Source organism: Hyla sarda, unplaced genomic scaffold (assembly GCF_029499605.1).
Source record: "Hyla sarda isolate aHylSar1 unplaced genomic scaffold, aHylSar1.hap1 scaffold_689, whole genome shotgun sequence".
In the NCBI taxonomy this organism is placed as follows: domain Eukaryota; kingdom Metazoa; phylum Chordata; class Amphibia; order Anura; family Hylidae; genus Hyla; species Hyla sarda.
The window spans coordinates 61,194-75,368 of record NW_026610706.1 but is presented as its reverse complement, the minus strand read 5'-3'; the positions used below and the strand labels follow the sequence as shown (position 1 = coordinate 75,368).

The window sequence follows — 14,175 nt, the reverse complement described above, 5'->3', positions numbered from 1 at the left end:
GACATGACAGGTAGCTGTCTTGTGGGTGGTGCTGAATCCTGTTAAATGACATGAGGGTCTCATGCCTATACACAAGGGTGTGTCATTGCTGTTGCTTGACCATGCATTGGTTTCTGTGGTCAGTGAATGATAAAAACAAAATTTACCATCCATTGATGGATGGGAAATCCGCCATGAGGCATTTGTTTTTAGAAACTGCTGCTCACAACCAATGTTGCAATGGAGTGTCTCCATCTGCTGGTGGTATTGGAAAGGCATTAGTGCTATGACAGGGTCTGAAGAAGAAGAAGAAGAAGAAGAAGACGGAAAAAAATATATATAAAAAGAAAAAGAGAGAGAGAGAGAGAGACTGACTTAGTGAGCGAGTGAGTGAGAGAGTGAGAGTGAGTGAGAGTGAATGAGTGAGTGAGTGATTGAGTGAGTGAGTGAGTGAGTGAGTGAGAACAAATGAGTTAAAGCAAGTGAGTGAGAGAGATCGAATGAATGAAAGTCTGAATGACAGAAAGAAAAAAGGATGAAGAAAGAAGCATGAAGAAAAAAAAATGTATATGGAGTTGCTGACATGAGTGCAATCTACAAAGCCGTTGAGGCTGATCCTCATGGGAGGATTATTGCACCAGGACCCTTAGCACTTTTAAAATGCCATTCAATGCCACGGGCTAGATGTAAACTGCAGATGACCATGTTGTGGTAGTTACCATGGATACCCAAGTGATGTGTGAGCTAACACATAGGCCCAACAGATTCCAAGAAGGCCAGAATCACCAGCGGCACCACCATCGATTGTCAGGTCACCCGGATTCAGCAAATACCAGAGTCCAAAATGATGCAGGTTTATACTGTTAATTTTCAGTTTATCGTTACAGTTGGTGTTATTCCATGTCGGAAGGGACGCAGCTACAGCCAGTGGGGTAACTAGAGACAGGCAGGCAGCTATGTGCAACAAAGGTAGGCGTGTTGTTTTCATATGCAGATCTGAAATATTGTCTTATATGCAAGAGGAGGAGTGATGGGGGTTCAGGCAAAAGCCAGGCTATGGATTGCATTGCTAAATGCTCCATCAGAGTGCAATGGTCGCCTGTCCTTTTTTTAAGTGATGATGTGGGTTTAGCCTGTGCTGTATGTATGTATGGGTGGCTGACTGCCACCCACCCAGAAAGTGTATGGGAGGCTGGTTGGCTGCCAGCCTTCCTTCCATTCCTATGAGTAATGTGAGTGCTCATGAAGGGGACATGGTTGGGTCCACCCCTTTCCCGGTTATCCCCTCTAGGCCTTTTGGCTTAGATCAAGTGTAAAAAAAGAAAGGATCTTGCGACAGATCGCATCCTGAGGCACGTTTTTTTTTGTGTGAATACTTGCACTTGGGTGACTTGTGAGCACATACTGATACATACGTTCCCTATCTGGGGACCATAAATTAAATGGATTTTTGAGAAAGGGAGCTGATTTGGAAGCTTGCTTCTGTCGCCCTATGCATTGACCCGATGTGGCAGTATCTTCGGGTAGTGAACAGTGCACCACCCCATTCCAGTGTTAAACAAGAAAGATTCTCATTTAATCCTCCGTGGGTGAGAATTTGAGTTTGAGAATTGGAGACCAAAATGATGAGTTGCACTGACTGGTTTATGAACGTCTATTCATTTAGCGTTTTAATGACCATGTTTGCACACTGATTGGTGTAAAAAAATAAAATAAAACTAAATAATAATAATCTAGCACACCTGTGCAGGTTTGACATGACATGACAGGTAGCTGTCTTGTGGGTGGTGCTGAATCCTGTTAAATGACATGAGGGTCTCATGCCTATACACAAGGGTGTGTCATTGCTGTTGCTTGACCATGCATTGGTTTCTGTGGTCAGTGAATGATAAAAACAAAATTTACCATCCATTGATGGATGGGAAATCCGCCATGAGGCATTTGTTTTTAGAAACTGCTGCTCACAACCAATGTTGCAATGGAGTGTCTCCATCTGCTGGTGGTATTGGAAAGGCATTAGTGCTATGACAGGGTCTGAAGAAGAAGAAGAAGAAGAAGAAGACGGAAAAAAATATATATAAAAAGAAAAAGAGAGAGAGAGAGAGACTGACTTAGTGAGCGAGTGAGTGAGAGAGTGAGAGTGAGTGAGAGTGAATGAGTGAGTGAGTGATTGAGTGAGTGAGTGAGTGAGTGAGAACAAATGAGTTAAAGCAAGTGAGTGAGAGAGATCGAATGAATGAAAGTCTGAATGACAGAAAGAAAAAAGGATGAAGAAAGAAGCATGAAGAAAAAAAAATGTATATGGAGTTGCTGACATGAGTGCAATCTACAAAGCCGTTGAGGCTGATCCTCATGGGAGGATTATTGCACCAGGACCCTTAGCACTTTTAAAATGCCATTCAATGCCACGGGCTAGATGTAAACTGCAGATGACCATGTTGTGGTAGTTACCATGGATACCCAAGTGATGTGTGAGCTAACACATAGGCCCAACAGATTCCAAGAAGGCCAGAATCACCAGCGGCACCACCATCGATTGTCAGGTCACCCGGATTCAGCAAATACCAGAGTCCAAAATGATGCAGGTTTATACTGTTAATTTTCAGTTTATCGTTACAGTTGGTGTTATTCCATGTCGGAAGGGACGCAGCTACAGCCAGTGGGGTAACTAGAGACAGGCAGGCAGCTATGTGCAACAAAGGTAGGCGTGTTGTTTTCATATGCAGATCTGAAATATTGTCTTATATGCAAGAGGAGGAGTGATGGGGGTTCAGGCAAAAGCCAGGCTATGGATTGCATTGCTAAATGCTCCATCAGAGTGCAATGGTCGCCTGTCCTTTTTTTAAGTGATGATGTGGGTTTAGCCTGTGCTGTATGTATGTATGGGTGGCTGACTGCCACCCACCCAGAAAGTGTATGGGAGGCTGGTTGGCTGCCAGCCTTCCTTCCATTCCTATGAGTAATGTGAGTGCTCATGAAGGGGACATGGTTTGGTCCACCCCTTTCCCGGTTATCCCCTCTAGGCCTTTTGGCTTAGATCAAGTGTAAAAAAAGAAAGGATCTTGCGACAGATCGCATCCTGAGGCACGTTTTTTTTTGTGTGAATACTTGCACTTGGGTGACTTGTGAGCACATACTGATACATACGTTCCCTATCTGGGGACCATAAATTAAATGGATTTTTGAGAAAGGGAGCTGATTTGGAAGCTTGCTTCTGTCGCCCTATGCATTGACCCGATGTGGCAGTATCTTCGGGTAGTGAACAGTGCACCACCCCATTCCAGTGTTAAACAAGAAAGATTCTCATTTAATCCTCCGTGGGTGAGAATTTGAGTTTGAGAATTGGAGACCAAAATGATGAGTTGCACTGACTGGTTTATGAACGTCTATTCATTTAGCGTTTTAATGACCATGTTTGCACACTGATTGGTGTAAAAAAATAAAATAAAACTAAATAATAATAATCTAGCACACCTGTGCAGGTTTGACATGACATGACAGGTAGCTGTCTTGTGGGTGGTGCTGAATCCTGTTAAATGACATGAGGGTCTCATGCCTATACACAAGGGTGTGTCATTGCTGTTGCTTGACCATGCATTGGTTTCTGTGGTCAGTGAATGATAAAAACAAAATTTACCATCCATTGATGGATGGGAAATCCGCCATGAGGCATTTGTTTTTAGAAACTGCTGCTCACAACCAATGTTGCAATGGAGTGTCTCCATCTGCTGGTGGTATTGGAAAGGCATTAGTGCTATGACAGGGTCTGAAGAAGAAGAAGAAGAAGAAGAAGACGGAAAAAAATATATATAAAAAGAAAAAGAGAGAGAGAGAGAGAGACTGACTTAGTGAGCGAGTGAGTGAGAGAGTGAGAGTGAGTGAGAGTGAATGAGTGAGTGAGTGATTGAGTGAGTGAGTGAGTGAGTGAGAACAAATGAGTTAAAGCAAGTGAGTGAGAGAGATCGAATGAATGAAAGTCTGAATGACAGAAAGAAAAAAGGATGAAGAAAGAAGCATGAAGAAAAAAAAATGTATATGGAGTTGCTGACATGAGTGCAATCTACAAAGCCGTTGAGGCTGATCCTCATGGGAGGATTATTGCACCAGGACCCTTAGCACTTTTAAAATGCCATTCAATGCCACGGGCTAGATGTAAACTGCAGATGACCATGTTGTGGTAGTTACCATGGATACCCAAGTGATGTGTGAGCTAACACATAGGCCCAACAGATTCCAAGAAGGCCAGAATCACCAGCGGCACCACCATCGATTGTCAGGTCACCCGGATTCAGCAAATACCAGAGTCCAAAATGATGCAGGTTTATACTGTTAATTTTCAGTTTATCGTTACAGTTGGTGTTATTCCATGTCGGAAGGGACGCAGCTACAGCCAGTGGGGTAACTAGAGACAGGCAGGCAGCTATGTGCAACAAAGGTAGGCGTGTTGTTTTCATATGCAGATCTGAAATATTGTCTTATATGCAAGAGGAGGAGTGATGGGGGTTCAGGCAAAAGCCAGGCTATGGATTGCATTGCTAAATGCTCCATCAGAGTGCAATGGTCGCCTGTCCTTTTTTTAAGTGATGATGTGGGTTTAGCCTGTGCTGTATGTATGTATGGGTGGCTGACTGCCACCCACCCAGAAAGTGTATGGGAGGCTGGTTGGCTGCCAGCCTTCCTTCCATTCCTATGAGTAATGTGAGTGCTCATGAAGGGGACATGGTTGGGTCCACCCCTTTCCCGGTTATCCCCTCTAGGCCTTTTGGCTTAGATCAAGTGTAAAAAAAGAAAGGATCTTGCGACAGATCGCATCCTGAGGCACGTTTTTTTTTGTGTGAATACTTGCACTTGGGTGACTTGTGAGCACATACTGATACATACGTTCCCTATCTGGGGACCATAAATTAAATGGATTTTTGAGAAAGGGAGCTGATTTGGAAGCTTGCTTCTGTCGCCCTATGCATTGACCCGATGTGGCAGTATCTTCGGGTAGTGAACAGTGCACCACCCCATTCCAGTGTTAAACAAGAAAGATTCTCATTTAATCCTCCGTGGGTGAGAATTTGAGTTTGAGAATTGGAGACCAAAATGATGAGTTGCACTGACTGGTTTATGAACGTCTATTCATTTAGCGTTTTAATGACCATGTTTGCACACTGATTGGTGTAAAAAAATAAAATAAAACTAAATAATAATAATCTAGCACACCTGTGCAGGTTTGACATGACATGACAGGTAGCTGTCTTGTGGGTGGTGCTGAATCCTGTTAAATGACATGAGGGTCTCATGCCTATACACAAGGGTGTGTCATTGCTGTTGCTTGACCATGCATTGGTTTCTGTGGTCAGTGAATGATAAAAACAAAATTTACCATCCATTGATGGATGGGAAATCCGCCATGAGGCATTTGTTTTTAGAAACTGCTGCTCACAACCAATGTTGCAATGGAGTGTCTCCATCTGCTGGTGGTATTGGAAAGGCATTAGTGCTATGACAGGGTCTGAAGAAGAAGAAGAAGAAGAAGAAGAAGAAGACGGAAAAAAATATATATAAAAAGAAAAAGAGAGAGAGAGAGAGAGACTGACTTAGTGAGCGAGTGAGTGAGAGAGTGAGAGTGAGTGAGAGTGAATGAGTGAGTGAGTGATTGAGTGAGTGAGTGAGTGAGTGAGTGAGAACAAATGAGTTAAAGCAAGTGAGTGAGAGAGATCGAATGAATGAAAGTCTGAATGACAGAAAGAAAAAAGGATGAAGAAAGAAGCATGAAGAAAAAAAAATGTATATGGAGTTGCTGACATGAGTGCAATCTACAAAGCCGTTGAGGCTGATCCTCATGGGAGGATTATTGCACCAGGACCCTTAGCACTTTTAAAATGCCATTCAATGCCACGGGCTAGATGTAAACTGCAGATGACCATGTTGTGGTAGTTACCATGGATACCCAAGTGATGTGTGAGCTAACACATAGGCCCAACAGATTCCAAGAAGGCCAGAATCACCAGCGGCACCACCATCGATTGTCAGGTCACCCGGATTCAGCAAATACCAGAGTCCAAAATGATGCAGGTTTATACTGTTAATTTTCAGTTTATCGTTACAGTTGGTGTTATTCCATGTCGGAAGGGACGCAGCTACAGCCAGTGGGGTAACTAGAGACAGGCAGGCAGCTATGTGCAACAAAGGTAGGCGTGTTGTTTTCATATGCAGATCTGAAATATTGTCTTATATGCAAGAGGAGGAGTGATGGGGGTTCAGGCAAAAGCCAGGCTATGGATTGCATTGCTAAATGCTCCATCAGAGTGCAATGGTCGCCTGTCCTTTTTTTAAGTGATGATGTGGGTTTAGCCTGTGCTGTATGTATGTATGGGTGGCTGACTGCCACCCACCCAGAAAGTGTATGGGAGGCTGGTTGGCTGCCAGCCTTCCTTCCATTCCTATGAGTAATGTGAGTGCTCATGAAGGGGACATGGTTGGGTCCACCCCTTTCCCGGTTATCCCCTCTAGGCCTTTTGGCTTAGATCAAGTGTAAAAAAAGAAAGGATCTTGCGACAGATCGCATCCTGAGGCACGTTTTTTTTTGTGTGAATACTTGCACTTGGGTGACTTGTGAGCACATACTGATACATACGTTCCCTATCTGGGGACCATAAATTAAATGGATTTTTGAGAAAGGGAGCTGATTTGGAAGCTTGCTTCTGTCGCCCTATGCATTGACCCGATGTGGCAGTATCTTCGGGTAGTGAACAGTGCACCACCCCATTCCAGTGTTAAACAAGAAAGATTCTCATTTAATCCTCCGTGGGTGAGAATTTGAGTTTGAGAATTGGAGACCAAAATGATGAGTTGCACTGACTGGTTTATGAACGTCTATTCATTTAGCGTTTTAATGACCATGTTTGCACACTGATTGGTGTAAAAAAATAAAATAAAACTAAATAATAATAATCTAGCACACCTGTGCAGGTTTGACATGACATGACAGGTAGCTGTCTTGTGGGTGGTGCTGAATCCTGTTAAATGACATGAGGGTCTCATGCCTATACACAAGGGTGTGTCATTGCTGTTGCTTGACTATGCATTGGTTTCTGTGGTCAGTGAATGATAAAAACAAAATTTACCATCCATTGATGGATGGGAAATCCGCCATGAGGCATTTGTTTTTAGAAACTGCTGCTCACAACCAATGTTGCAATGGAGTGTCTCCATCTGCTGGTGGTATTGGAAAGGCATTAGTGCTATGACAGGGTCTGAAGAAGAAGAAGAAGAAGAAGAAGAAGACGGAAAAAAATATATATAAAAAGAAAAAGAGAGAGAGAGAGAGAGACTGACTTAGTGAGCGAGTGAGTGAGAGAGTGAGAGTGAGTGAGAGTGAATGAGTGAGTGAGTGATTGAGTGAGTGAGTGAGTGAGTGAGAACAAATGAGTTAAAGCAAGTGAGTGAGAGAGATCGAATGAATGAAAGTCTGAATGACAGAAAGAAAAAAGGATGAAGAAAGAAGCATGAAGAAAAAAAAATGTATATGGAGTTGCTGACATGAGTGCAATCTACAAAGCCGTTGAGGCTGATCCTCATGGGAGGATTATTGCACCAGGACCCTTAGCACTTTTAAAATGCCATTCAATGCCACGGGCTAGATGTAAACTGCAGATGACCATGTTGTGGTAGTTACCATGGATACCCAAGTGATGTGTGAGCTAACACATAGGCCCAACAGATTCCAAGAAGGCCAGAATCACCAGCGGCACCACCATCGATTGTCAGGTCACCCGGATTCAGCAAATACCAGAGTCCAAAATGATGCAGGTTTATACTGTTAATTTTCAGTTTATCGTTACAGTTGGTGTTATTCCATGTCGGAAGGGATGCAGCTACAGCCAGTGGGGTAACTAGAGACAGGCAGGCAGCTATGTGCAACAAAGGTAGGCGTGTTGTTTTCATATGCAGATCTGAAATATTGTCTTATATGCAAGAGGAGGAGTGATGGGGGTTCAGGCAAAAGCCAGGCTATGGATTGCATTGCTAAATGCTCCATCAGAGTGCAATGGTCGCCTGTCCTTTTTTTAAGTGATGATGTGGGTTTAGCCTGTGCTGTATGTATGTATGGGTGGCTGACTGCCACCCACCCAGAAAGTGTATGGGAGGCTGGTTGGCTGCCAGCCTTCCTTCCATTCCTATGAGTAATGTGAGTGCTCATGAAGGGGACATGGTTGGGTCCACCCCTTTCCCGGTTATCCCCTCTAGGCCTTTTGGCTTAGATCAAGTGTAAAAAAAGAAAGGATCTTGCGACAGATCGCATCCTGAGGCACGTTTTTTTTTGTGTGAATACTTGCACTTGGGTGACTTGTGAGCACATACTGATACATACGTTCCCTATCTGGGGACCATAAATTAAATGGATTTTTGAGAAAGGGAGCTGATTTGGAAGCTTGCTTCTGTCGCCCTATGCATTGACCCGATGTGGCAGTATCTTCGGGTAGTGAACAGTGCACCACCCCATTCCAGTGTTAAACAAGAAAGATTCTCATTTAATCCTCCGTGGGTGAGAATTTGAGTTTGAGAATTGGAGACCAAAATGATGAGTTGCACTGACTGGTTTATGAACGTCTATTCATTTAGCGTTTTAATGACCATGTTTGCACACTGATTGGTGTAAAAAAATAAAATAAAACTAAATAATAATAATCTAGCACACCTGTGCAGGTTTGACATGACATGACAGGTAGCTGTCTTGTGGGTGGTGCTGAATCCTGTTAAATGACATGAGGGTCTCATGCCTATACACAAGGGTGTGTCATTGCTGTTGCTTGACCATGCATTGGTTTCTGTGGTCAGTGAATGATAAAAACAAAATTTACCATCCATTGATGGATGGGAAATCCGCCATGAGGCATTTGTTTTTAGAAACTGCTGCTCACAACCAATGTTGCAATGGAGTGTCTCCATCTGCTGGTGGTATTGGAAAGGCATTAGTGCTATGACAGGGTCTGAAGAAGAAGAAGAAGAAGAAGAAGAAGAAGAAGACGGAAAAAAATATATATAAAAAGAAAAAGAGAGAGAGAGAGAGAGACTGACTTAGTGAGCGAGTGAGTGAGAGAGTGAGAGTGAGTGAGAGTGAATGAGTGAGTGAGTGATTGAGTGAGTGAGTGAGTGAGTGAGTGAGTGAGAACAAATGAGTTAAAGCAAGTGAGTGAGAGAGATCGAATGAATGAAAGTCTGAATGACAGAAAGAAAAAAGGATGAAGAAAGAAGCATGAAGAAAAAAAAATGTCTATGGAGTTGCTGACATGAGTGCAATCTACAAAGCCGTTGAGGCTGATCCTCATGGGAGGATTATTGCACCAGGACCCTTAGCACTTTTAAAATGCCATTCAATGCCACGGGCTAGATGTAAACTGCAGATGACCATGTTGTGGTAGTTACCATGGATACCCAAGTGATGTGTGAGCTAACACATAGGCCCAACAGATTCCAAGAAGGCCAGAATCACCAGCGGCACCACCATCGATTGTCAGGTCACCCGGATTCAGCAAATACCAGAGTCCAAAATGATGCAGGTTTATACTGTTAATTTTCAGTTTATCGTTACAGTTGGTGTTATTCCATGTCGGAAGGGACGCAGCTACAGCCAGTGGGGTAACTAGAGACAGGCAGGCAGCTATGTGCAACAAAGGTAGGCGTGTTGTTTTCATATGCAGATCTGAAATATTGTCTTATATGCAAGAGGAGGAGTGATGGGGGTTCAGGCAAAAGCCAGGCTATGGATTGCATTGCTAAATGCTCCATCAGAGTGCAATGGTCGCCTGTCCTTTTTTTAAGTGATGATGTGGGTTTAGCCTGTGCTGTATGTATGTATGGGTGGCTGACTGCCACCCACCCAGAAAGTGTATGGGAGGCTGGTTGGCTGCCAGCCTTCCTTCCATTCCTATGAGTAATGTGAGTGCTCATGAAGGGGACATGGTTGGGTCCACCCCTTTCCCGGTTATCCCCTCTAGGCCTTTTGGCTTAGATCAAGTGTAAAAAAAGAAAGGATCTTGCGACAGATCGCATCCTGAGGCACGTTTTTTTTTGTGTGAATACTTGCACTTGGGTGACTTGTGAGCACATACTGATACATACGTTCCCTATCTGGGGACCATAAATTAAATGGATTTTTGAGAAAGGGAGCTGATTTGGAAGCTTGCTTCTGTCGCCCTATGCATTGACCCGATGTGGCAGTATCTTCGGGTAGTGAACAGTGCACCACCCCATTCCAGTGTTAAACAAGAAAGATTCTCATTTAATCCTCCGTGGGTGAGAATTTGAGTTTGAGAATTGGAGACCAAAATGATGAGTTGCACTGACTGGTTTATGAACGTCTATTCATTTAGCGTTTTAATGACCATGTTTGCACACTGATTGGTGTAAAAAAATAAAATAAAACTAAATAATAATAATCTAGCACACCTGTGCAGGTTTGACATGACATGACAGGTAGCTGTCTTGTGGGTGGTGCTGAATCCTGTTAAATGACATGAGGGTCTCATGCCTATACACAAGGGTGTGTCATTGCTGTTGCTTGACCATGCATTGGTTTCTGTGGTCAGTGAATGATAAAAACAAAATTTACCATCCATTGATGGATGGGAAATCCGCCATGAGGCATTTGTTTTTAGAAACTGCTGCTCACAACCAATGTTGCAATGGAGTGTCTCCATCTGCTGGTGGTATTGGAAAGGCATTAGTGCTATGACAGGGTCTGAAGAAGAAGAAGAAGAAGACGGAAAAAAATATATATAAAAAGAAAAAGAGAGAGAGAGAGAGAGACTGACTTAGTGAGCGAGTGAGTGAGAGAGTGAGAGTGAGTGAGAGTGAATGAGTGAGTGAGTGAGTGAGTGATTGAGTGAGTGAGTGAGTGAGTGAGAACAAATGAGTTAAAGCAAGTGAGTGAGAGAGATCGAATGAATGAAAGTCTGAATGACAGAAAGAAAAAAGGATGAAGAAAGAAGCATGAAGAAAAAAAAATGTCTATGGAGTTGCTGACATGAGTGCAATCTACAAAGCCGTTGAGGCTGATCCTCATGGGAGGATTATTGCACCAGGACCCTTAGCACTTTTAAAATGCCATTCAATGCCACGGGCTAGATGTAAACTGCAGATGACCATGTTGTGGTAGTTACCATGGATACCCAAGTGATGTGTGAGCTAACACATAGGCCCAACAGATTCCAAGAAGGCCAGAATCACCAGCGGCACCACCATCGATTGTCAGGTCACCCGGATTCAGCAAATACCAGAGTCCAAAATGATGCAGGTTTATACTGTTAATTTTCAGTTTATCGTTACAGTTGGTGTTATTCCATGTCGGAAGGGACGCAGCTACAGCCAGTGGGGTAACTAGAGACAGGCAGGCAGCTATGTGCAACAAAGGTAGGCGTGTTGTTTTCATATGCAGATCTGAAATATTGTCTTATATGCAAGAGGAGGAGTGATGGGGGTTCAGGCAAAAGCCAGGCTATGGATTGCATTGCTAAATGCTCCATCAGAGTGCAATGGTCGCCTGTCCTTTTTTTAAGTGATGATGTGGGTTTAGCCTGTGCTGTATGTATGTATGGGTGGCTGACTGCCACCCACCCAGAAAGTGTATGGGAGGCTGGTTGGCTGCCAGCCTTCCTTCCATTCCTATGAGTAATGTGAGTGCTCATGAAGGGGACATGGTTGGGTCCACCCCTTTCCCGGTTATCCCCTCTAGGCCTTTTGGCTTAGATCAAGTGTAAAAAAAGAAAGGATCTTGCGACAGATCGCATCCTGAGGCACGTTTTTTTTTGTGTGAATACTTGCACTTGGGTGACTTGTGAGCACATACTGATACATACGTTCCCTATCTGGGGACCATAAATTAAATGGATTTTTGAGAAAGGGAGCTGATTTGGAAGCTTGCTTCTGTCGCCCTATGCATTGACCCGATGTGGCAGTATCTTCGGGTAGTGAACAGTGCACCACCCCATTCCAGTGTTAAACAAGAAAGATTCTCATTTAATCCTCCGTGGGTGAGAATTTGAGTTTGAGAATTGGAGACCAAAATGATGAGTTGCACTGACTGGTTTATGAACGTCTATTCATTTAGCGTTTTAATGACCATGTTTGCACACTGATTGGTGTAAAAAAATAAAATAAAACTAAATAATAATAATCTAGCACACCTGTGCAGGTTTGACATGACATGACAGGTAGCTGTCTTGTGGGTGGTGCTGAATCCTGTTAAATGACATGAGGGTCTCATGCCTATACACAAGGGTGTGTCATTGCTGTTGCTTGACCATGCATTGGTTTCTGTGGTCAGTGAATGATAAAAACAAAATTTACCATCCATTGATGGATGGGAAATCCGCCATGAGGCATTTGTTTTTAGAAACTGCTGCTCACAACCAATGTTGCAATGGAGTGTCTCCATCTGCTGGTGGTATTGGAAAGGCATTAGTGCTATGACAGGGTCTGAAGAAGAAGAAGAAGAAGAAGAAGACGGAAAAAAATATATATAAAAAGAAAAAGAGAGAGAGAGAGAGAGACTGACTTAGTGAGCGAGTGAGTGAGAGAGTGAGAGTGAGTGAGAGTGAATGAGTGAGTGAGTGATTGAGTGAGTGAGTGAGTGAGAACAAATGAGTTAAAGCAAGTGAGTGAGAGAGATCGAATGAATGAAAGTCTGAATGACAGAAAGAAAAAAGGATGAAGAAAGAAGCATGAAGAAAAAAAAATGTATATGGAGTTGCTGACATGAGTGCAATCTACAAAGCCGTTGAGGCTGATCCTCATGGGAGGATTATTGCACCAGGACCCTTAGCACTTTTAAAATGCCATTCAATGCCACGGGCTAGATGTAAACTGCAGATGACCATGTTGTGGTAGTTACCATGGATACCCAAGTGATGTGTGAGCTAACACATAGGCCCAACAGATTCCAAGAAGGCCAGAATCACCAGCGGCACCACCATCGATTGTCAGGTCACCCGGATTCAGCAAATACCAGAGTCCAAAATGATGCAGGTTTATACTGTTAATTTTCAGTTTATCGTTACAGTTGGTGTTATTCCATGTCGGAAGGGACGCAGCTACAGCCAGTGGGGTAACTAGAGACAGGCAGGCAGCTATGTGCAACAAAGGTAGGCGTGTTGTTTTCATATGCAGATCTGAAATATTGTCTTATATGCAAGAGGAGGAGTGATGGGGGTTCAGGCAAAAGCCAGGCTATGGATTGCATTGCTAAATGCTCCATCAGAGTGCAATGGTCGCCTGTCCTTTTTTTAAGTGATGATGTGGGTTTAGCCTGTGCTGTATGTATGTATGGGTGGCTGACTGCCACCCACCCAGAAAGTGTATGGGAGGCTGGTTGGCTGCCAGCCTTCCTTCCATTCCTATGAGTAATGTGAGTGCTCATGAAGGGGACATGGTTGGGTCCACCCCTTTCCCGGTTATCCCCTCTAGGCCTTTTGGCTTAGATCAAGTGTAAAAAAAGAAAGGATCTTGCGACAGATCGCATCCTGAGGCACGTTTTTTTTTGTGTGAATACTTGCACTTGGGTGACTTGTGAGCACATACTGATACATACGTTCCCTATCTGGGGACCATAAATTAAATGGATTTTTGAGAAAGGGAGCTGATTTGGAAGCTTGCTTCTGTCGCCCTATGCATTGACCCGATGTGGCAGTATCTTCGGGTAGTGAACAGTGCACCACCCCATTCCAGTGTTAAACAAGAAAGATTCTCATTTAATCCTCCGTGGGTGAGAATTTGAGTTTGAGAATTGGAGACCAAAATGATGAGTTGCACTGACTGGTTTATGAACGTCTATTCATTTAGCGTTTTAATGACCATGTTTGCACACTGATTGGTGTAAAAAAATAAAATAAAACTAAATAATAATAATCTAGCACACCTGTGCAGGTTTGACATGACATGACAGGTAGCTGTCTTGTGGGTGGTGCTGAATCCTGTTAAATGACATGAGGGTCTCATGCCTATACACAAGGGTGTGTCATTGCTGTTGCTTGACCATGCATTGGTTTCTGTGGTCAGTGAATGATAAAAACAAAATTTACCATCCATTGATGGATGGGAAATCCGCCATGAGGCATTTGTTTTTAGAAACTGCTGCTCACAACCAATGTTGCAATGGAGTGTCTCCATCTGCTGGTGGTATTGGAAAGGCATTAGTGCTATGACAGG

The 14,175-nt window shown here is 43.4% G+C and overlaps 8 pseudogenes; all 8 read left to right on the top strand.

Moving 5' to 3' along the window:
* Nucleotides 1-1,259: 1,259 nt before the first annotated feature.
* LOC130343823 (U2 spliceosomal RNA) lies at nt 1,260-1,523 on the top strand (annotated as a pseudogene).
* Nucleotides 1,524-2,991: 1,468 nt separating this feature from the next.
* Nucleotides 2,992-3,255, top strand: LOC130343822 (U2 spliceosomal RNA; annotated as a pseudogene).
* Nucleotides 3,256-4,725: 1,470 nt separating this feature from the next.
* On the top strand, nt 4,726-4,989 carry LOC130343821 (U2 spliceosomal RNA; annotated as a pseudogene).
* Nucleotides 4,990-6,469: 1,480 nt separating this feature from the next.
* LOC130343820 (U2 spliceosomal RNA) lies at nt 6,470-6,733 on the top strand (annotated as a pseudogene).
* A 1,473-nt stretch (nt 6,734-8,206) lies between these two features.
* LOC130343819 (U2 spliceosomal RNA) lies at nt 8,207-8,470 on the top strand (annotated as a pseudogene).
* A 1,487-nt stretch (nt 8,471-9,957) lies between these two features.
* On the top strand, nt 9,958-10,221 carry LOC130343818 (U2 spliceosomal RNA; annotated as a pseudogene).
* A 1,472-nt stretch (nt 10,222-11,693) lies between these two features.
* LOC130343816 (U2 spliceosomal RNA) lies at nt 11,694-11,957 on the top strand (annotated as a pseudogene).
* Nucleotides 11,958-13,423: 1,466 nt separating this feature from the next.
* LOC130343814 (U2 spliceosomal RNA) lies at nt 13,424-13,687 on the top strand (annotated as a pseudogene).
* The last annotated feature ends 488 nt before the right edge of the window (nt 13,688-14,175 follow it).